The sequence below is a fragment of the Protopterus annectens genome, chromosome 2.part0 (genome assembly GCF_019279795.1).
Source record: "Protopterus annectens isolate FY-2018-M chromosome 2.part0, PAN1.0, whole genome shotgun sequence".
In the NCBI taxonomy this organism is placed as follows: Eukaryota; Metazoa; Chordata; order Ceratodontiformes; family Protopteridae; genus Protopterus; species Protopterus annectens.
This window is the reverse complement of record NC_056728.1, coordinates 1,345,640,172-1,345,662,997: the sequence shown is the minus strand read 5'-3', so window position 1 is coordinate 1,345,662,997 and position 22,826 is coordinate 1,345,640,172. Positions and strand designations below refer to the sequence as shown.

Sequence of the window (22,826 nt, the reverse complement as noted above, 5' to 3'; positions counted from 1 at the left end):
TATACTTAAAAGCTATACTCTAAATTTTTATAATTTAAATTGTTGCATTTTTTTTCTATTTCTTGCAGATAATCGTACTGTGTGGTCCATTAGTACAAAGACCAATAGGAAATGGAAAAAACATTACAATATTGAATCATTCTGCCTGAAAACAATATCTCTTACAAGCTTGATTAGAGATAGGCATGACATATCTGCAAACAATTTTGGGTAAGAAAATAATTTTTCTAACCACAATGTTTGATCATGAAGCATATCTTTTATACTTTCTTTGTTAGAGCTTAATTTGTTTTGAACATTTTACATTCCTCCCGACAAATACCCTAATACATGATGGCCAGCCACCCAGTGGTGTGAACTGTGGATCCGGCTTAATGTCACCAGTGAAATGACACCTGACTCCATGTGCAAAAATGGGAAAAACAGGTTGTAGATATATGGAGGGTAAACCAAGTTCCTAAATATTGTCATGAAAAACATAACTCTTGGAAGTCCCTTATGGAACTAAGCCTCATTTTCCGAATTGATGAGTGACAATTTTTGTAGTACTATAATGTTAGGACAAAGGTTCATATATTTAGAACAGTTTTGCTTCTGAAGTTCTTATCTCTTGTTCTGTTAACCAAATATTAAACCTGTTACTCTTCATTAAATGAGGATGCATAACACCACTACAGCATGGTCATAGTCAGTCACAGGTGAACACCAGGTGTGTATGCATGACAAAGGTGATAGGAACACAGTATGATTTCAAGAAAAAAAATTGCCTCACAGAGATACAGTATTACAATTCATAATACATTTCACTGAATCTGTCCTTTTTAACACTAACACCTGATCACATGCATACATATACACATGATCAAACACACACACACACACACACACACACACACACACACACACACACACACACACACACACACACACACACACACATGCATGTGCACATACATGGAGACAAAAACATGCACATACATAACACACACACACACACACACACACACACACACACACACACACACACACACACACATATGTATGTGCACATACATGGAGACAAAAACATGCACATACACACACATACACACACCCGCATAGATGTGCACACACATGGACACAAAAGCATGCATGTGCACACAATAACACAGAAACATGCAAGTACACACACACACACACACACACACACAAACACACACACATACACACACACACACTCGTGGGTGTGCTGAGATGCATACATACATTCACACACAAATGTACACATACACACACACACACACACACACACACACACACACACACAAACACAAAATCATAAAACAAAAACAAACATTAATAAAAACTTTTAGAAGCTGAGTTAAGAGGGAGTATGTCTATATTTAGTTAGTGATGGCTCTCTTGAAGGATTGTAACATTCAGATAAATAAAGTGTTAATACAAATATTTTGGCTAAAATGAGGTTGGACTACATTTTTGGTGGCACGGGGACCATTTTGCAAGCACTGTGAATCATGCGACCCTTAGATTAGTGCATCCATTCATATTAATGGGCATGAATCCCTAGTATCAGAGCTGTAACTGTAGGAATGAGCAAATGTATTCTACAAAAGAACAAAACTGTGACTCAGCCTATGTCATTCAAATGCAAAGTTTAAGTTAGTCAGGTGGTCAGTTGTTCAGTTGCTGTTGTGAAGTACTGCACAGCTGTAGTACAAAAAGTATTTTTCATATCTTCTGGGTAAAGAGCAGTTTTACTTTGTGAAATTTAATTTGGGAATCCTTGTCTGGAAATGTAATTATGTCTTGTGTCTTCACTGTGCAACAGTATACAATACAATTACCTTAAAGCTGCTATATTGTTGATGCATCCTATTACACTTTTACCCCTGATGTCTGTATCCACCTGAGGTTTAGCTTTAGTTCTAGGAACTACAGGATTACCCCAACCAACAATGAGGCAAGGTATGTGGAAGGTGAGAATGAATATTAAGCTTAGACAAATTACAGCTGAGGATATCTTGACTGCACTGTTTTAATGAAGCCAAAGAGGTTTGAATCCATGGAAAGGAGCAATTATACATGCAACAGGCTAGAAGCAAGATTAATCAGATATATGAAATATTATGGGAATAAGTACTACAAGTAAAAACTATTTAAAATCTGAGCAGAAGAAACACATCAAGCAAGCATGCACATCAAACACGAAATTGTATAAATTATGGGTTAATTTCCTACATAGGTTGCTTTCTCTGTAGAATCTACGTATCCTCCATGTGTCTATGTGGGTGATTACCATGATCCCTGATGTCTTTCCGCATCTCAAGAGGTATATGTATATTTCATTAAAGTCAGTTCACTGACGGACTAGTTTGCTGAATTTTACCAAATTTACCTAAGGATGTGCAATCGTGGAGAAGGTTATACTAAGTATGGAGGTAAAGGGAGGGATCCTCATGCATGGGAGTTCTGGAGGATTCTTCCTTCTTCACTGAGGGTCAGTACGTTATTCTTTTAATGTGTGAAGCCCAACATAATGTTCCTTTGATAGAAACATATCATATTCAACCCCGAAACATACTAAAAGGTGAACTGGTAAGTATAAATTGTACATAAGTGTATGCATGGTATAAGGGCATGTGTGTATCCCATCAGTGGTTGATTATAATAGGGACAATTCAGGCTGCTGCCAAGGGCCCATGACTTCAGAGGAGGCCCACTACAGTGACAAGTCTTCTCCTAATTGAACAGTTTGTTATATTCAGCACTTCTAACTCATTTCAGTTAAATATAACAATTGCTGGCTTTGTAACATTTTTTATAAAGTATTCAAAAATAGTTGCTATTTTCCTAAGCTTCCTAAGCTCTTTTTAGTAAAGTATTTAAAAGTGACTGCATGTATTTGCTCATGCTTGGGTTGCTGAAGCTGTTTTGCATTAGGATTGCCACCTTTTCAACTGCCCAAAGTGAGACATTTCTTGTAGAAATGTCAGATTTTGCAGGACTAAACATACCCACGACCAATACAAAGGATAGAACTTCACCTTTTTGCCAAAATAAAAGCTTATTTTTGGAGCATTTGAGTTGCTTATGCTATTTAATATAACATTTAGGCATTTTAGATAAAAATAATTGTTTTATACAACTATTAAAAGAAAACTTAGAAAATATTTTTGTCCTAAAATCTCAGGACATTTGCCATTTTTTCGATTTTTTTCACAGGACACAACTGCCCAAAGAGGTACTGTCCCTCGCAAAGTGGGACAGGTGGTAACCCTATTTTGCGTACATGCACTACATGCTCTCAAGCTGCGACTCAGTCATTCATAGATGCTGGAAGGGATTCAGAGCAGTGCATGTTGGTTCTTTAAATGGCATCAGTGACATCATGGAAGTGAGTGAAATTAAATGAGTACTTCTCAACAGTCTTCACAAATATCTTTGGTCTATTCACCATAAAATTTGTTTTTATGGCATAGTATTGAGGATTATAGCCACTAAATAATGATGGCCAAGATGTTTCAGTTATAAAAATGGCAAGAAACACTATTACTGTGTGCATTTGTGATACACTTTTATTTTCATTATGACTGAGCCTGCAGAAGAGCATCTCCAATGCAGTTAAAGCCATACCTTTCAACTATTCCTGATTTTGAAGAACATCATCGATTTTGCCTCATAATTTTCCCTTTCTCTTATAAACTGTTTAATTTTCTGGTAAATGACTGAGGATTACATTTAGTTAGTAATGGCAAACATTAGAGTTTCATATTTCTTATTCTTCTGAAAATGGATGCTTATGCAAAATCTGTTTTTATTTATTTATTTTTTTTGTTAGCCATTTTAAGTGAATTAAGCAAGGGTTAAAAAATGTCCATGACTGTAGGCCTTTGTCCACCCATTATTTTTGGTTTTGCCCAGAATTTGTGAGCAAAGAAGTTGAGAAGTATGGTTAAAGCCATGAACTGGCAGTGCTGCATGATGATATTATGGGGTAATAACACTGGCGACCTACAGTGTATGGCCATCCTAGCCTAATAACCAGATGCACTGTATAACTGCACCTGAAGAATGTCAGATGAGGTAGTCACAGCAACTGGCTATTAACTCCTGGGTGGGAGAGGCACTGCTTGTGGATGAAAATAGTTATCTTTTTGAGGCTTGCTCAGTTTAATCAGTGTGGTCTGGCAGAACTAGTGTGCATTTGTATGAAATAATTTGAACACCATTTTGTCTGAAAGTTGAAACTACATAGCTATCAGCTGTTCCTGGTGTCTGGGAATGCACTTGAGCCCTGAATTTGCCTTATACTATGGTATATATTCCCTAATACATTTCTGTGTTTTTCTGGCAAATCATTAGTGACTGCAGTCACTAGATAATGGCAGACATTTGAATTTCAGACTTTGTATCTCTCACAAAATGTGTTCCAATGCAAACACTGTTATTCTAGCAGCTTTCTAAGTACATAAGAGCAATATTTAAAATTTGTCCCCGATTTTGAACCTATGCCCCTCAATATTTTTGGCTTTTCCACTTAGACTTACACTGAGAGGTTGAAAGATATTATTATTCTTGTTATATTCAGATAAGTTGTACATGGGAAAGTGGCTACAACTGCTGGATGGGAGTGGGTACTGTCTTAGGATGAAAATAAATTGAGATCTTGTTGTTAAACCATCCGAGTTTTCAGGGCTAGTGTGCATTTTGTGTAAAATATATTGAAGTACTTGAAGCTAATGTTTGTGTGGACATTGAAATTACATACCTGCCAGAAAACACTGGAAGCACTGTCCCTTAAATTCAATATCTTATTTGTGCATTGCCTTCCAAGTGGTCCTGGATGTCTTGCATCTCCCCAAATCCAATAGTCGCACTAATGCCAGAAACCAGGATCTAAAATTTCACCAGCAGGTAAAAAAAAAAGAGACAGATTTATCACAAAGTGCCTCCCCTACCTCTGAAGCAGGCTCCCCAACAAATTAAGTAGCATGACACATAATCATTCTTCAAATGTGACCTAGATGATTGGATGAGTAGTCACAATTTCACCCAAGACTTCACCAATCTAACTCTCTTCAAGAGTGGGGGGGATGATGTGGGGTAGGTGTTGGCAAGGCAAAAATGGTTACAAGATACAGTTGCCTTGAATTTACTATGACAACTGCCAGATGCACATGATATCAAAGAATGTTCCTGATTTTTGTTTTGTATTTTGGTCAGTTCCTCATAAAATATATGATTTTTCTGACAAATCATTGAGAATTATTGTTGCTAAATAATGACAGACATTTAACTTTCAGGCTTAATATCCTTCTGAAAATACATGTTAATGCAAACTCTGTTATTCTACCAAATGTCTAAGTATATAAAAGCAATACTGAAAATCTGTCTCTGATTCTTGTACTGGGGGGCTGAGTGACATTTTCTATCACACATAGATGAGCTGCACACAGCAAAGTGGCTGTAACCATTGGGTGGGAGCTATTTGTGGATGAAAGTCTTTTTTGCTTTGTTAAGCATTTGGCTTTGTAAGACTAGTGTGAATTTGTGTGAAATAAGTTAAAGTACTTGGGCCACTGTATAAACCAATTTGAAATGCATTGTAGAAATGCAATGTAGGTTCCATAATTATTTAACTACTTAATTTGTGGTAAAATAAATAAACAGACATCTGAGATGTATACAGTCAACAATGGTGCTATAATTGCTAGGTATGGGGGCTGTCTGTGGATTAGAATGACTGACCCTGATGTTATACTAAAGTTAAACAGTCATTAGTCTGGATTTGCAGGACAGGTTTGCATTTTGTAAAGCAAGTTGGAATACTTTACAGTGGTCATTTTTTTTAAATCACAGTTGGACATTTTAGGTGTACAAAGTCAAGTGGCTGAAATTGATGGTACAGACTTTGATGGATTATAATGACAGTTCTTCATATAGACTTTTGTAAATTAAAGCAATATGTGTGGTGTACAAATTTGTAGATTAAAACAATGTGTGTGTGTCTGTGTGTGTGTGTCTCTGTGTGTGTGTGTGTGTGTGTGTGTGTGTGTGTGTGTGTGTGTGTGTGTGTGTGTGTGTGTGCACGCGCCCCATGATTTAATAACCATCCCGGGTCCAAGGTACCCTTAATCCTCCAATGCTTGCAATGCTTTGACATCTCTTTCAAGACAATTTCTCTTCCTTATACCAGTTGCTGGTTGGGATATACTTAGGCTTCCTATGACCCTCACTGGCATAGAGGTACATATGAGATTAAGTGTTGATCATGGGTGATTTGATTTTGATAGGCGTCAAAAGCATCATCTCTAGAATCAATAAAGGCCTTATTGCAGCTCATGTTCAAGAGGAGGTAGACTGACAGAAATTAAGGAGGATGTTAAGAAATTAGAACATAAATCTAGCTCAAAGGATGACAATGTAGTGGTGGTGGCAAGGGACAAAGACAATGTGTATGAAAGTAATAAGGAAATTCATGATATAAAGGAAATAATTACAATCTGCAAAGAAAAGCATATTAAGTTCACCCTTCCAGGTGTTCTCCTGGCGCCCAAGTTCAATACAGGCTTCACCCAAAAGGTAAGCTTATTAAATAGTGGACTGATGGAGGGATAGGTTCCTGACCCAGAGACTCCTCGGACTCTGGAATAGACTGCCCATACATGTCAAGCAGAGCCCCTCTTTGGCCCTCTTCAAAATAACCTTGATGATTGGATGGGAGATAGGAAATTCAACCTGGGGATCATGTCAGTCTCCCTGCTCGACAGGGGTTCAGGGAAGTAAATGCTGTGGGAAGAAATAGCCAGGGAATTGTTACGGCTATGCTTGTATACGCCCTAGGGCCGATAGCCTAGTACCAACCTATGAACCTATGAGAAGACTAACAAGACTGTGACAAAAGAGTGTGTACATATATTTAAGAGGAACTTTCCAGGGGAAAAATTAGATTGATTAAAAGTCCTTGATAAGTAAGTCTGATCTTAAGTCAGTACACCAACAGTTAATTGCTATGCTAGACAGTCAAAGCCTTACTCTTGGTTTTCATAAAATATATTAGATTTATTTATGGTGAGAGTCCATTTGCAGAAGTTTTTCAAATGCCTTAATGCAAGTCATACAATGAATACAAAATATAAAGAATTATAGTGTTGACTTAATTATATATAGAGCAACAAGAAGACTGTGACAAGATGTGAGTTTAATAACTCAGTGCTGCAGTTCTTTGGCTAAATCTTTTCAGATAAGGGCATGTCTCTGGACCAAAATAATGTCAAGACACTAATGACATAACACCACCAGTAAATGCTGAGGAAGTTACAAACTTTCAGACTTCATAGCAAATTATATTTCACCCTTTATCAACAAATTTAGTATAATAATAGTAACACTAGGAAAACTAATAAAAAGACAGTCCTTTGAAATGGATTGAAGAACTGCAAGTTGTTTATAGCAATTAAAAATGCTGAGTTCAGAGGCAGTGATGTTTTACGTAGATCAGGGCCATGAAACAAGTCTTGAGGTAAATGCAAGTCCTGTGGAGTTAGGAACCATACTGAGCCAAAGAGGAAGTCACAGCTAAGAAAATGTTTATTGAAGAAGATGGTCTGCAGAGATGGAGAGGAACTAGAGAAAGAACATCTAAACCCTCTCTTAGACATGATAAGAGGTTTATTCCAGACAGAACATTTTTTATCACTTACATAAGTGCTGTGAAATGCATATATCTACATGGTGCCTTTTTCCCATGTTAGATAGTGTCTATCATGCCTGTGACTTATGGTTTGATCACAGTTAGACGCCACCTGTTTCCTATACTCACATTCTAAAATAAACATTATAAAACAATATATTTTTCCTGATAATATATGCAATTAGCAAATTGGTATAGCTATGGGCAACCTTAACTTCATTCAATCTTACTTTTCTTGTGTCTTGTTGTTTCTCCTCTCTCCTCAATGCTCTGACTCACTCTACTTTCTCTTTTCTCCTCTCTACCCTCTCCTAACTCCTAGTCACACCACTTTACTACTTTTACTCTTTTTCCCTCTCCTGTATGTATTTCTACATTAATTCCTCTTCACATCCATCTCTTCTTCTCTTTCTTTTTTTTTTTAAAAACTAAGCTAATCTTTAGCTTTTTTTAATCACTTCTTCTAACCTAGTACAATTTTTTTTTTTTTTTGCTTTACTACTACCTTAAAACTCTCATAAAGTGCCCTATTTTTTTTTTTTGTGTACTTATTACTATGTATATAGTTAGTATGCTTTTGTTTTTGTGAGCTTTTTTTTCCCCTCTACTGAACTGAAAATGGACATGTCCAGCTAGAGACTAGCGTTAACAAAATGAAAAAAAAAAAAAAAAGAAAATAAAATAAAAATAAATAAATAAATAAATAAAATAGCCACATTGTATGCTAAAATTGCCTTTTCGTGCATGGAAGATACAGATGTTTATGACACTGATGGACCATATAAATCAAATATTATATTCTACAATTACAGTTTTTTATGGTCTGATGAAACCTTGCTTTTAGAACTGTTTGTTCATAGTCTTAATTACAATCCACTATTTTTTCTTTAAGTTAATCTGTTGAGGCTAAAGACATTCTAGATATATATGTGCCGTAGAACTCTTCAGGTATATATCATATAAATATACATAATACCTGTGAAATGTTATAATCAATTTTTACAGAAACAGTATGCATCCTCGGCAAATTTGTAAAAATGTTTTGAAAAGTCATTTGTAAGTGTTTCATCTGCTAATGATATTGTTTTTGCAAGAGATGAATTCTGTGATAGAGGACTTCACCTTGAAAGATTATAAGAGGGCAGAAATTGTCACTATTAAAGAATTTATTTTACAAAACAAAAGTACTAGAGCTTCGTATTATTTCAGTGGGCAATTATGCAAACACATGGCATTCGTTATGTAATCAGTTACATTGTCCTTTAATATGTACCATTATAGAGCTTTATTTGAAATCTTTAGGAAACACTGGAGCATGCTGCATGCTGTCGATCATTTAAAGCATGTTATGTGTGATTTTTACTTTTCACTTTTAAAATTAAAGTGAATCTGGATCATCAGCTATAATACTCCATTTATTTAAGTTCGGTAGTTAGAAAAGTACCTTCCCTTGATAAAAATGCACAGTCTAGGAATGTATTAATACTGAAACATTATTATCCATACTATATTAAAAAAAAACAATATTTTTCCAAAATATACTGGATGTGGCACTTCAACTTATATATATAGACCCAAGTGTCAGCATGCCAACTTTCTACATAGCAAAACAAACCAAACATTTAGTGAATGTATAAATAAACATATTCCGTTCTTTAATCTTCAATACTGTTAATAAAAACTCAAAGCCAAAATCAGTTTTATTTATTTTATTTTACATCTGTTTACTGGGATTATCCACTGGGCTGAGAATAATTAGCCCCTTTTCAGTGGGGGGCCCGGGGAGAAAAGCTCCACAATTAACATGACAAACAAAAAATTGTCAAAAATAAAACAATGCAGAATAGGTGCATATAACCTTAGCCTAAAACTTACTAGTAATAGACTAATAGAGTAAAATAATATATATAAAATGTTTGAAGACATGCTCAAAAAGCAACTCAAAAGTTAGCAGCTATTAAAATCAGGGTTGCATACTTTATCTTCAAATCATCCATCTATTAATGCTTTAAAAGTAAGCAGATTATCTTTTTAAAGTGTTCTGAAAAAACATTCTACAACTTACCCACCCTAAGGTGACAAAAGGAATTCCTTAATAAAGTTCATAATGGCGGTAATGAAACAAAGGAGGAATTGTTACTGGTTTCCATTGAATGATGAACAAACTCAATCCCAAGTGTTTTTGACAAAAAGTCATTTTTATAATATTTAACATATAAACAGCATAATCAAATCACTCATTAACAACCTATATTCTATAGAATACAGAGCTAACTCTTTAAGTATTGTGTAGTGAATAAGTTCTGACCTCCCAAAATGTCTTTATGTTTGATTATCGATACAGAAGGGAGGACAGAATTCCACAAGTGGTATATATACAACCTTGTACAATATAACCAAAACAAATCCATCCCTACTTGTGATATATCTTAGAATATTTTTTTATCACCCATAAGCTTTCCTAAGCATTCCTCTCAAGTGGGTGTCAAAACTTAAGTCTCTGGCAACCAGTATCCCTAAATCTCTAATACTAGAGATTAAAATATAATCATCCAAAACGTGTAGATTTTTGTTTTTTTTTTCCTTCCAAATGCAGAACCCTTCATTTTTTGCATTAAAAGTCAAAAGATAGAAAGATGACCACCGACATATGTTATCCTAGTATTCCTGTAAAACTTTATGATCATTAATATTTGTGACAGTGGCCCCAACTTTTGAGTCATCTGCAGATTTGCTGACCAATACATTTTCATTTCAAGGAAAATTTGAACTAAATATATCAAACAGTAGTGGTTCCAGAACTGATCCCTGGGGTACCCAAAAGGTACCCTCTACCTATGAGAAAATTCATCATACAGATGCAGATTACTGTTTATTCCAGTCAACTGATTTGTGATATTAAATATAAAAATACTAACAACAATCTGTTTAAACACATTGTTGCTTAAAATTTTTGCATATAATTTTATGTTTTCTGCTTTAGAACATGCTTTTAGGAATTAGCGAGGAGGTGATCTTAATTTATACACTGAGGTTATAATGGGTAACCTTGTTTGGGCATATGTCCCACCTGACCTAAATGAACCCATATCTCTCAAACCCATCTTAAATTGCAGAAAATTAAAATATTAGCTTAACTTTCCTTTGTAAGACAATTGGTCACATTTGCAGAAATTTTAATACCAGTTGTTATTATTTGCATAAACTCATAGAAGAGAATTCTTTGTCTTAAGAAAAAAAAGCTTAAAATATTACAATGCTCTTTCAATATAAAGTAAACATCATCAAAATGGAAGTCATTCTGGTGGCATAGATGGATAAAGCCCTGACTATAACCCAGCTGATCCAGGTTCTATTAATGGCTCAGACAACTGAAAGTGTGTCGGGGGAGAGGGTGGGTAGTTTCAAAGGCATTTCTCATGACAATCCCTGATGAAGACTGTGGATGTCATGTTGGAGGACATTGCCCAAGCAGGAGAAGGGTGGTGGATCTTACCAAACTGCCTTGGATGTGAGGAGACATGCCACATACCCCAAATGCATGCCTACCCCTCGGATGCAACCACAAAGATCACAGTAAGAGGGTGGAGTAACACAGTAGGTCTAAAATAAAACCCACTAGCTGATGTGGTGGACAAGACCCACAGAATGCCCTTAGAGTCTATGACTGGCCCCAGCTATACCAGAGAAGGCTGCAGGATGACACTTAGGAGTGAAATATGCTCAAAAAAATGGAAAAAATCTAAACTTTTACAAATACAGGGTAAACTGAAACATTAGAATAAAGATAAAAACATTGTAGGATACAGTAGGAAAAATAGTAAAGGAAGGGATTAAAAAGTAAACCAAAGCAAAAGGTCCAAAATATTGTTACACCTTTTTTCAATATCTATGCTACACCAGCCATTCTTATTCTATTACTTTTACCTGATTTGTTTTACAAACAAAAATCCAGAAGTAGGAACACAGACTTTTTCAAGAAAAGAAGGACGTTATTTGCTTTCCACTTCAGTAGAAAAGGCTTTTAGTCACCATTTCTGTCAACTGTGTTTCATTTTTTTTTGGTACAAAAAATGCAAATTCTCTATATATATATATGAACTGATATACATCTGATAGAGCCGATAATATTATGAACTAGGTGTAGGATCAGCCTTTGTGTATGAAATTGCCTATGACCATGACTCTTCAGCCATCCTGACTTGTCAATACAAAACAAGGCCACTGAACTCTAATGGGGGAATACAAGGGGGTTAAGCCTTGAGGCAGCCAGCCACCACCATGCATGTATGTGCATGCTGTTCCCCTATAACAACCTCTTCTCCATTTATATCCATCTATGGTTTACAACAGAACTGACTTACCAAAAGACACAACATCAACAATTAGTAATCAGGCTGAAATAGTCATTAATGTACAAGGATAACTATAAATTGGATAAGTCAAAATCCAAATTGTTCAGGTGGATTTTATCCAAGACATAAAAATCCTTTTCTGGCTTCGATAAGTCACTGTGCTCAATAATTATCTGCTTCCCAAGTAACCTAAGGATTGATAGAGTGTCTTGATAATTCAATGGCTGAAACTTTCAGAGCACCTTTCCAAGAAGTCACATGGCAGACCAAAAGAGGACCATGTATGTCTGCAGAATGTGTAATGAAGATCAGATAAAATCCTAGCTAACAAGATCATCTTTGGGACCAGGTTTAAATTATTGGCTCCAACATGAATGATCATGGCAGTGGGTGAATCTAATTTTAATATTAGCAGATCCCAGATGTCCCATGGTTGAAATCATGACAAACCTGGCAACTGACTTAAAAAAACTACCCAAAGATTGTGATCCAAAAAATCTGTGTGGCCCTTTGGGTGGATTGCTGCTCTTAAAGCCACTCTCAGGATAAAACAGTGCCCCAAAATTCACAGCACTTTTCCCCGAATAGTAAAAGACTAATGTTGCTCCCTAATGCAAGAGAGGAAGGCATCCGACATCCATCTACCAAGCCTTTTTAAGACTTTGGTTGAATGCCCTTCAAGTGCCAGGTCTGAGGCCCTGCCTATTTAAAATGAATTTGAGGAATAACCATTGGTGGAAATGACTTGTTGCAAAAGGGCTTTGTGAAGGGCTATATTGATTTCAAAGGGAGTAACTGAATGACCTGACATTAATCAGAAAATAGTATGGGAGAAAGCACTGTTAGGCACTGACCTATGTAAAGTGGTGGCCCAATGGGCTGGATAAGTGAAATAAGAGCTGACACTCTCCAGGCAAACTTGGTTCCCCTTACTGGACTGGTCCATCTTTGACTTCCTCAATCAAACTAGAACACAGTCCTTGGTTATGAATACATTGTAAGCAAACAACCAACTGACCAAACTACAACCAGACATTGTCCAAGTACAAAAACTGTAGCAGCTCACTTACACTAAACCCCTCAGCATACAATCAGGTAAACAAGGTGGCCCAGGGAATAAAGGAATAAAAATCCATTGCTGAATGACAAACTCACCTGACAATGTGTCCCAAAAGCTGGTAGTCTATAGGTTTACTGGGATCTTGCAAAGATCTTTGAGGTTTAGCCAACCCTTCAATAATCTAGTAATAAGTCAGTGCTTGGATAATTCAGGGAGCCCTAACAAATGAATTGACCAGCTTAAGGTTATTAGATGTATGAGTAACATGTTGGGTGCTTCATTCAAGTATCTTTGGGTTAGAAACCATAATAAAACTGGAACATCCCAATGTTTGTAGAGCCAAGGTAACCTCATATAGAAAATGTTAAAAACGTGAATAAGCGTTTTTGATATTTGGACCCCAAGACTTAGAGAGAAGCATGTTAGCTACACTTTGTCAGTGAGCCAAACTACTGGAGAAATGGGTGTCTCTAAGAGAGCTACATCTGCTGGCAGTTGATAAAACCTGGAGATCTCGAATTGGGATAAACTGCCAGCTGTGTCATTGTTGCTCCCTGGTATGTGACAATGTGAAAAGATCAAACTTAACAAGACTAACAACCTTATTACTGAGTGCATCCACCTAGACTTTGTAGGCCTTTTGTTGAGGGTGTGGACCAGTGCTACATTTCCATGGTAAAATATCACCCTCTTGTTGCATAAATGTTCTTTTCAAAGTAACATGGCTACCCAAATTGGTAAAACATCTAAGAACATGATGTCCTTTTTCCTTTTTTTGGACCATGAGGCATGCCATTTGGCCACCAACCATCTCCCTCTGAATTACTCACCCATTCCTAGCCCTGCTGTTGCATCTCTAAAAAGCAATCCATTGGAGGATGTCCAAAGGCTTTGCCAAAGTGAGACCCCAATGTACTGGAGTAAAAAGGTTTTCTACAACTAGAGATCACCTCTGATCCTACAGGTAATGAGTACCCAATGGTGCTGAAAGGAAAACTCTACCATAAATAAAAAAAAATCAATTTTGTCACTCTAGCTCTGTTTTCTGAGTTATTTTAACCTCTCAAAATCACCCTGACTGCTTTGTATAGAATTTTTAAATGTTTTCTGCAAAATGGCTATCTATGGGACTTAACATATCAACACAATATTATTTATCTTCAAGCATTGCTCTTTCCTATAACCCATTTCAAGTCTGCTTTATATGAGTCATGCTAGACATAAGGAAGTAGTGGTGTATTCCCATGCCATTGACATATAATGGGGAAAACACTTTATTCAGCTTATTTTACTGTATTTGTGTTTCCTCCTCCTGCTCCATTACTTCATCTTGCTTTTTTGCTACTTACTGCGGCTTGTTCTCTAAAGTATTTAATTGCATCTTTTCTGTGGCATTTGTTACTGCTTGTTTTTAGCCTGTTTAAATTGTAAGTGTTATTCTAAGCCTCTTAGTTTTGGTTTAAGCACTTGGGCTTTAGACCTACCCCTTAGCTCTCCCTGGCTTCTTTCCCTCAGATTCTGACAAATATGGAGCATCAAAATGGAGCTCATAAACAAAGATATAGGGGACTTGCAGACATTGGACCCGACCCAGTTTGGCTTAGTCAAGGGCAGATCATGCCTTTTGAACTTGGTCGACTTCTTCGAAACAGTCACCAAGGCCATTGATGAGGGAAAGGCAGTCCATACAGCCTACCTTGACCTTGCAAAGGCGTTCGACACAATACCCCACTCGGGTATTGTAGAAAAACTTACCAGCTTAAATGTAAACCCATATGTCACAAGATGGGTTGCAAACTGGCTTAAGGACAGAACCCACAGGGTTAGAGTTGCTGGCGCTATGTCAGACTCCAAGCCGGTCACAAGTGGTGTCCCACAGGGCTTGGTCCTTGGCCCCCTATTGTTCGGCATCTACTTCTCAGAAGTACAGGCCAACATGGGAGGACTTTGGCTGACAAAGTTTTCAGACGACTGCAAACTGGGCGCCATAGTGGAAAGTGCATCGGGCACGGATATCCTTCAGAGGGGACTCACGGAAACAGATAGCTGGTGCCAGAGCCACGGCCTGAAGTTAAACGCCAAAAAATGTATAGTCATACCCTTCGGGAAAAACAAGGTAACCCCAAGCTACCATATAGGTGGCTAAGCACAGAAGAGGTTATCAGGGACCTGGGGACCCAGGTTGACAGTGGCCTTTCTTTTGACACTCACGTTGCTAAAGTGGTTAGAAAGACCTTCTACATTGCCCACATGATTATGAAGGGATTCACATCCAGATCTAGTGAGGTCATTGTTCCCCTGTACTCTTCACTTATCAGACCAATGATCGAGTACAATGCCCCATTCGGGATGTATCTCACCCGACATCTGCAGCAATTGGAGAGACCCCAAAAGTTCCTCACCAAAAGGATAAAGGGACTCCAAAATCTGTCATATGCTGCCAGATTGAAGAAACTCCAGCTCTATTCAGTCGCATACCGTCTGCTCAGAGGTGACATGTGCCTGACATACAAGGCCATGTCCAACCCGGAATTGATGGACATGCTCCACCTCAAAAAATCCAAATCCACCAGAACCACTAGAGCAAGCGACTTAAACCTTAGCACGGATATAAATAGGAAGTGCTGGAGGGATAGATTTATCACTCAGAGACTCCCTATGCTGTGGAATAAAATCCCAGTCCATGTTAGGCAGAGCACCTCGCTGGCTCTGTTCAAGAGAAATCTTGACCTGTGGATGGGAGATCATAGGTTTACCCCGGGAATCATCTCTGGGTCACTGCTGGATAGAGGAGCAACAAACTAATGGGCACAGTATTTTTCCATATAAGGGGTGGCGTAAGCCACAAAACTTTGGGCTAGGCTTATAAATGCCTTAGTGCAGATAGCCTAGTATAAACCTATGAACCTATGGATGGGCAATTTCTTATAGTTTCTCTTGCCAGACTGGTTGATATGGGCATCCTGAGACAATGTAGCAACTGCCTCATGTACATGGACAACTATCTACTACTACGACCTTGGTACACAATTTGTGAGAGATGCTATTACATTAAGAACCTAGAGTCTATGCTCTCTCCCTCACAAGCCAGTATTTTGGCACTAAGAATGTTGTGAACACAATCACTACACCTCAAACACCACCCACAACTACACAACACACACCCAAATATGCAGAGGTTCTGACAAAAACAAACCCAAACAAAGGAGACCTCAGAGGAAAAAACACACAAACTCCACAACCCTCCATACCACATACCACTCATAGTCCACATACCTGTGTCTCGCAACCAGCTAAGGGGAACAGCTTCTCCTTCTTACAATTTGCCCCAGGAGAAACTGTTGCCCTTAGCTAGTTTCAAGAGGCATGTGATATTTTATACTTGTTTTTTTGGATGACCTGTTCCTTTTGTGGACAGGTAATGATATAGAATTACAAAACTTTTTTGATGAAATAAATTCACTTACACAGTATTTAAAATTTACGATAGAGAAGTCAGAGTCCTGGATCTCCTTTCTGGATGTATATATAGAAAGGTTAGCCAATTAAATACAGTTGTATATAGAAAATCGTGTCTTAAGAATACGCTTCTACATAGAAATAGCATGCACCCTAATTTTGTATTTAAGAACGTAATTAGAGGACAAGCTATGTGTGCCTCACGATTCAATCCTATGAATGAAGGGTTTGAATGTGAGCTAATAAATTTGAAAGACAGACTAATGGATAGGTCCTATAAATTGGATGAAGTGTTGGTAGGTTTTGAAGGGGTCGATTCATTGAGGGAAGGTAACGCCTGCCCCTACTTTGCTGATAGGAGTAGGGTTGACAGTATTAGGAATCACAATATTAAGAGTGGGACCATACAGAAAACAGAAGTTAAGATGTCTCTTTTTTATACTCAGGACATTAATAACATTAGAGATATTTTCTATAAAAATTGGGGAGTACTCGCTGTAGATCCCAATTTGAGGGAGGTGGTAGGGGATAAACCCCACTTCCTCTATAAGAATAGGATGAACTTGCATAGATTATTGTGTTACCTCAAGGACCATAATAGCCCTATTAAAGACCCCTCACAGTGTGGTACTACACCATGTAACAGATGTAGCTTCTGTGGTTACTTAGATAGTACAACCACTTTTATACACCCAGTTACATCAAAATGTTTTCATTTTAAAGTAACAGCAGATTGCCAGTCTGAACATGTTATATATCTGGCCAGGTACATAGTATGCTCCATGTTTTATGTTGGAAAGACAGACAGGAGGCTAAGAGAAAGTATTAGAGAACATATATATATAATATACACATTAAATCCACTAAGAATGCCCTGTCTAAACATGTGCTTGACACTAATGAACAGCACAGTTTTAGGTTCTTAGTTTTACAGGTCAACACACCTAGTAATAGAGGTGTAGATGTTAGCAGCTACACCGAGAAATGTGAGTTGAAGTGGATTATCAGGCTGAGGGCCGATCAGAAACCAGGCTTGAATGATAAAATACCTATCAGACCTATGTTAAAGAATAGGAAATTAAAGGTTAAGTGATTCCTTGTATAAGGTTTTACTAGAATATTTTATATTAGAATTTTTTATAATGAATTTCTTATGATGGATTTTTTATGAAAAACTTTTTATGATGTATTTACTATATGAAGTATTATTATGAATGAATTATTTTTATTTGATCCTGCTTTCATAGAATGTTGGAATGCCTATATAGTTCTTTAAAAATGTGTGTGTGTATATATATATATATATATATATATATATATATATATATATATATATATATATATATATACACAGGATGCGATGTCTTAGTGCTGATTAAATTAACAGGTGTATATATTGCAGTGTTGTTTTAATTAAGATATATTTGGTCTGAAGAAGCCCTGTTGGGTGAAAGCGCTTGCAAGTTTGATCTCTGAATAAATCAATTTGCTTATATATATTTTTCGTTGTTGTTCTTTGGATGCCTGTGGAGCCTGCTACTTTGACTTTGGTGAATTTTTGATGAGAACTGCTTTATACAGCCTTGGTTTTCTCCTGTGCTGTTCGTTTATTTGTTATAACAAACATTTAAAGTTTAAATCTTAGCATTTCAATACTGTGATGCTGCTTTATGCAAATTAGTCAAAAGAGGTGACAACTGCCTTTGAGCTACTGACTGATCTAATTGCTCTGTTTTGCTATGAAAGGCAATACTACATTAGAAGCAGCTGAGAGTCAGTATTACATTCTTAACCTCTCTGCGATAAAGACAATGGAAAACAGTTTCACACCTCTCTGTCTTGTTTATAGCAGCCTGAGCTCCTGAGTACACATTTCTCTGTGTCTGTGGTATATCATGCAAGTGTAGACAAATTCCTCTGCAACTCATGTGAGAAGTTAAGATTAAAAATGTGGGTGGTCTTTCTCTTCCTTTGATACCAAGATGAGAAAATAAAAGTTTTATAAAGTACAAGCAGGTTTCAGGTACCTATACAGTACTGGAATCATACTGTAGTGAAAAAAGCAACCTAGGAGTTGAGTTAAATGGTAGGAGAAGGTGGAGTTTTCCTTTAAGTTTGCCACCCTTTAGCAAGTTGAATAAATATCTGAGAAAGGTCCAGCCCAGGGAAAAGTACAGTTGTGTACACTTACCATAAATGTAGATGTTTGAGTGCATTCACTGTTACAGTCCTATCAAATGGGTTATCCGGCTCCCGGTAGCCCTCAGTCGGCCAGAATACCAAGGGTAAGTAAAAATGATGTCAGTTGCCGTCGGTTGTAAAGGATGTCAGGATGTCCGATACAAAAGGAGGCAGATGACATCACTTCCTCAGTCTTTCTTGCCATAACAATCAGAAGCCCCCCCCGAAAAAGGCTAAGCCAAATGACAATTTGGCAAATAATATCCAATTCAGCCTATACCTCAGGAATAAAGAATAGGAGAGGATCAAAAAAGGGGGAAGGAGGGAGGGAAACCAGGACTGCAACAGTGAATACGCTCGAACATCTACATTTATGGTAAGTGTACACAACTGTAATATGTTCATCATGTTTCACTGTTGCAGTCCTACCAAATGGGTTGATTACCAAAGCCCAGTGAAAAGGGAGGAGGAACCAACAGAATCAAGGGTTGGAGATAATGCCCTGCAACACAGCAGTGGCAAACCCTGCCCTGGCTCTGGAAAACAGAGGCAAATTATAATGTTTTGTGAAAGTGTGAACAGAAGACCATGTGGCAGCCTCCAAAATATCTTTAGTAGGAACACCCCTTAAAAAGGCTGCAGAAGTGGAAGCTGCTCTAGTTGAGTGGGTCCTAACCCTTTGAGGAGGATCCTTGCCATGAAAGGAATAACAAAAGTTGATGCAATATGCAATCCACTTGGAAAAGGTCTGCTTAGAAATAGCCTTGCCCTGAGCTCCAGGGGCAAAACTGACCAATAACTGAGCTGATTTCTGTAGGCTTTTTACCTTTATTTCGAGGATTAGGAAAGGTAGGAAGGTGTATGGACTGATTAAGAGTCAAGGTAGAAACCACCTTAGGCATAAAGGAGGGATTTGTTCTCAAGGAGACCCTGTTTGGATGGAAAATAATAAAAGGCTCCACAGCCATCAAAGCCTGCAGCTCCGAAACCCTCCTTGCTGATGTTGTAGCCAAGAGGAAGGCAGTCTTCCAAGAGAGAAACTTTAAATCTGCAGTGGCAGCTGGCTCAAAGGGAGGAAGAGTGAGTTCCTCTAGAACAAAATTAAGATCCCAGACTGGAGTAGGTGCCCATCTGGGAGGTTTTAAGTTGCAAGCACCTCTGAGAAACATTTTCATCAGGGGATGAGAGAAAATGGGTTGCTCAAAAGAACAATGAGCAGAAATGGCTGAAGCATGGATCTTGATAGAAGAAAAAGAAAGACCACCCTGAAGCAAATCAGCCAGGTATTCCAGGACCAGAGGAAGGGTAGGCTGAACAGAAAATTCCCCTCTAATCTGCATCCAATGAGAGAACCTTTCCCATTTGTCAGCATAGGACTTACAAGTACTAGGCCTCCTGGCCTCCCTCAGCACATCAACCACCCGCTGGGAAAGGGAAGAAGATAAGGAAGGAGTCATATTATGAGCCATGCTGCCAAAAGAAGGGATTGAAGGTAAGGATGCAGAATGATTCCCCCTTCCTGAACCAAAAGATCTGGCTTCAGAGGAAGATGCCAAGGAGGAAATTGGGTAAGACTGCAAAGCAGTGGATACCAATGCTGTCTGGGCCAGTCCGGAGCTATGGGAATAGTCCTTGGTCATTTGTCCCTGATCTTCAACAACACTCTGGGTAGAAGAGGAAGAGGAGAGAAGGCATAAATTGATAGCAACGTCCAAGGAAAGGACAGAGCATCCACTCTCCAAGCTCTGCTGAGATGCTGTCTGGTGCAAAAGAGAGGTAGAAGATGGTTGCCTGTGGAGGAGAAAAGATCCACCTGAGGCATGACCCAACGTTGAATGATGATGTAAAAAACTTCTCTGTTTAGCTGCCACTCGTGAGGATCCAGGGTCCACCTGCTCAACTGGTCTTCCAAAACATTGAGCCTTTACTGGAAGGAACTGAGCTAGGAGATGCAGGTCCAGGGATGCTGCCATGGACCAAAAATTCATGCTTTGTCTGCACAGGGGGTAAGAGTGAGTCCCTCCATGCTAGTTGATGTACCACATGACTGCGGTGTTGTCTGTTCTGACAAGTAAGGTATCTGGAGAAAGAAGGTGCTTAAAGGCTAGTAAGGCCTGTTGAACTGCAATCAACTCCTTTAGACTGATGTGCAGGTGCATCTGCTGGGTGTTCCACTGTCCCTGTATGCATCTGCCATCCAGGTGTACTCCCCAGGCGTAGTCTGATGCGTCTGTAGTCAGAACTTGAGTGGCAGGAGGTGTCCGAAAAGGCATTCCCTTGTTCTGTAGACAGGCTGTTGCCCACTAAAGAAACTCCATCTGCAGAGATGGAAGCAGAGGGATCATATCCAGGTCCTGTTTGTGTTGACACCAAATATTTTTGAGGTACCATTGGAATTTCCTCATATGCAGTCTTGCAAATGGAATCATGAGAATACAAGATGTCATGAATCAAAGAGCTTGCAGGTATTTCCTTGCAGGGAGCTGGGACAGGCTTGCCAATTCCTTGAAGTAAACTGAAAGAGTTGTCTGCTTCTCCTGGGTGATATATATCATCTGGGTGGCTGTGTTCAGACTCGCTCCCAGGAATGTTCTCCTTGGATGGTACCATTTTTGATTTTTCCTCGTTGAGAGTGTAACCCAGAGAAGAGAGAAGAGTCTTTACGAATTCCAGATCCTTTAGTAGCTGCTCCTGAGAATGTGCTTGAATCAGACAGTCGTCCAAGTATGGGTAAATCTGAATTTTCTTCTGCCTGCAAAAAGCAATGACTGGGGCCAGGCACTTTGTTAAGACTCTGGGAGCAGTAGATAAGCCAAAGGGCAGCGCAGAGAATTGATAATGTTGCTTGCCACTCTGAAACGAAGATACTGCCTGCAACTTTGCCTGATAGAGATGTGCAGATAAGCCTCTTTGAGATCCAAGGTTACCAGCCAGGAATCCTTTTCTAGCATTGGTAGCAACTGATGCAGACTCAGCATTTTGAACTTTGGAATCACTAGAAAAGAGTTCAGAATGGAAAGATCTAGGATAGGACGCCAGGTGCCTTCTTTTTTTGGAACTAGGAAAAGCCTGGAATAAAAGCCCTGGCCTACCTGCTGAGCAGGAACTGCCTCTATTGCTCCCAGATGAAACAAAGACAAAATCTGTTTTTCTACTTTTGCCTTTTGGTTCGGAGGAACATCTGGGAACCCTTTGTAGCTGGAAAGGTGCAGAAAGAAAACTTGTGCCCCAGGGACACAGTTCTGAGCACCCACTTGTTATTTGTGATAGAGGCCCAGACAGCTGAAAAAAGGGCCAACCTTCCCCCTAAAGGACTCTCCAGGAAAGCAAGAACAGGCAGAAGTTGTAAAAGGTCATTGAGAGTGCTTTGACTGAGATGCAGGCTTAGAGCTTCTTGCCTTAGAAGTGGAAGCCTGCCACCGCCTAGACCTTTGAGGGGTAGCTGTCTGCCCCCTAGAAGATTTGTAACCCCTAGCCCTGGAATGGTTCTGTCTGCTGGTATCAGGAAATGTCCAACTCTTGGAAGGGTAATTCCTGCTAAAGCAAGGGGGTTGAACTTGCAGAAAATCTTTAACAGTTTGCATGGACTTGGCCTTATCCTCCATCTTCTTAAGCACCTCCTCAGCTTTGCTGCCAAAAAGATTGTCTTTATGCAAAGGTACATCCAAAAGCTTAGCCTTGACAGGTTCTGGAAGAGGCTGTTCTCTGAGTCAGGCATGCCTTCTAATAACAGATCCAGTAGCCGTAGCCCTACTCAAGGCCTCAAGGATGTCAAAACCACAATGCAGGGAATGCTTATTGACCAGAGTGGCTGAATTCAACAAATCCTGCATGTCTTTACTCTCTGCCAAAAGAGATACACTTGCAATCTTAGACTTAATAGCCTCCAAGGTGTGCTCTTGGTATTTCAGCATATGAAAAAGGCAATTGGTAGCCCTAATAGCCAGGGTGGCAGAGGTATAAACTTTCTTGCCCCACCTATCAAGGTTCCTAGATTCCTCGTCCGAAGGAACAGGATTCCTGGTAACAGTGGCCTAAACTCCTTTAGGGCCCTGAAAAATAACCTCTGGATCTGCCA

At 38.6% G+C, this 22,826-nt stretch overlaps 1 protein-coding gene across 1 annotated transcript in view; it reads right to left on the bottom strand.

Moving 5' to 3' along the window:
- TRPC3 (transient receptor potential cation channel subfamily C member 3) overlaps positions 1-22,826 on the bottom strand; it is a 1,904,470-nt gene that overhangs the window by 819,460 nt on the left and 1,062,184 nt on the right. The window lies entirely within an intron of this gene.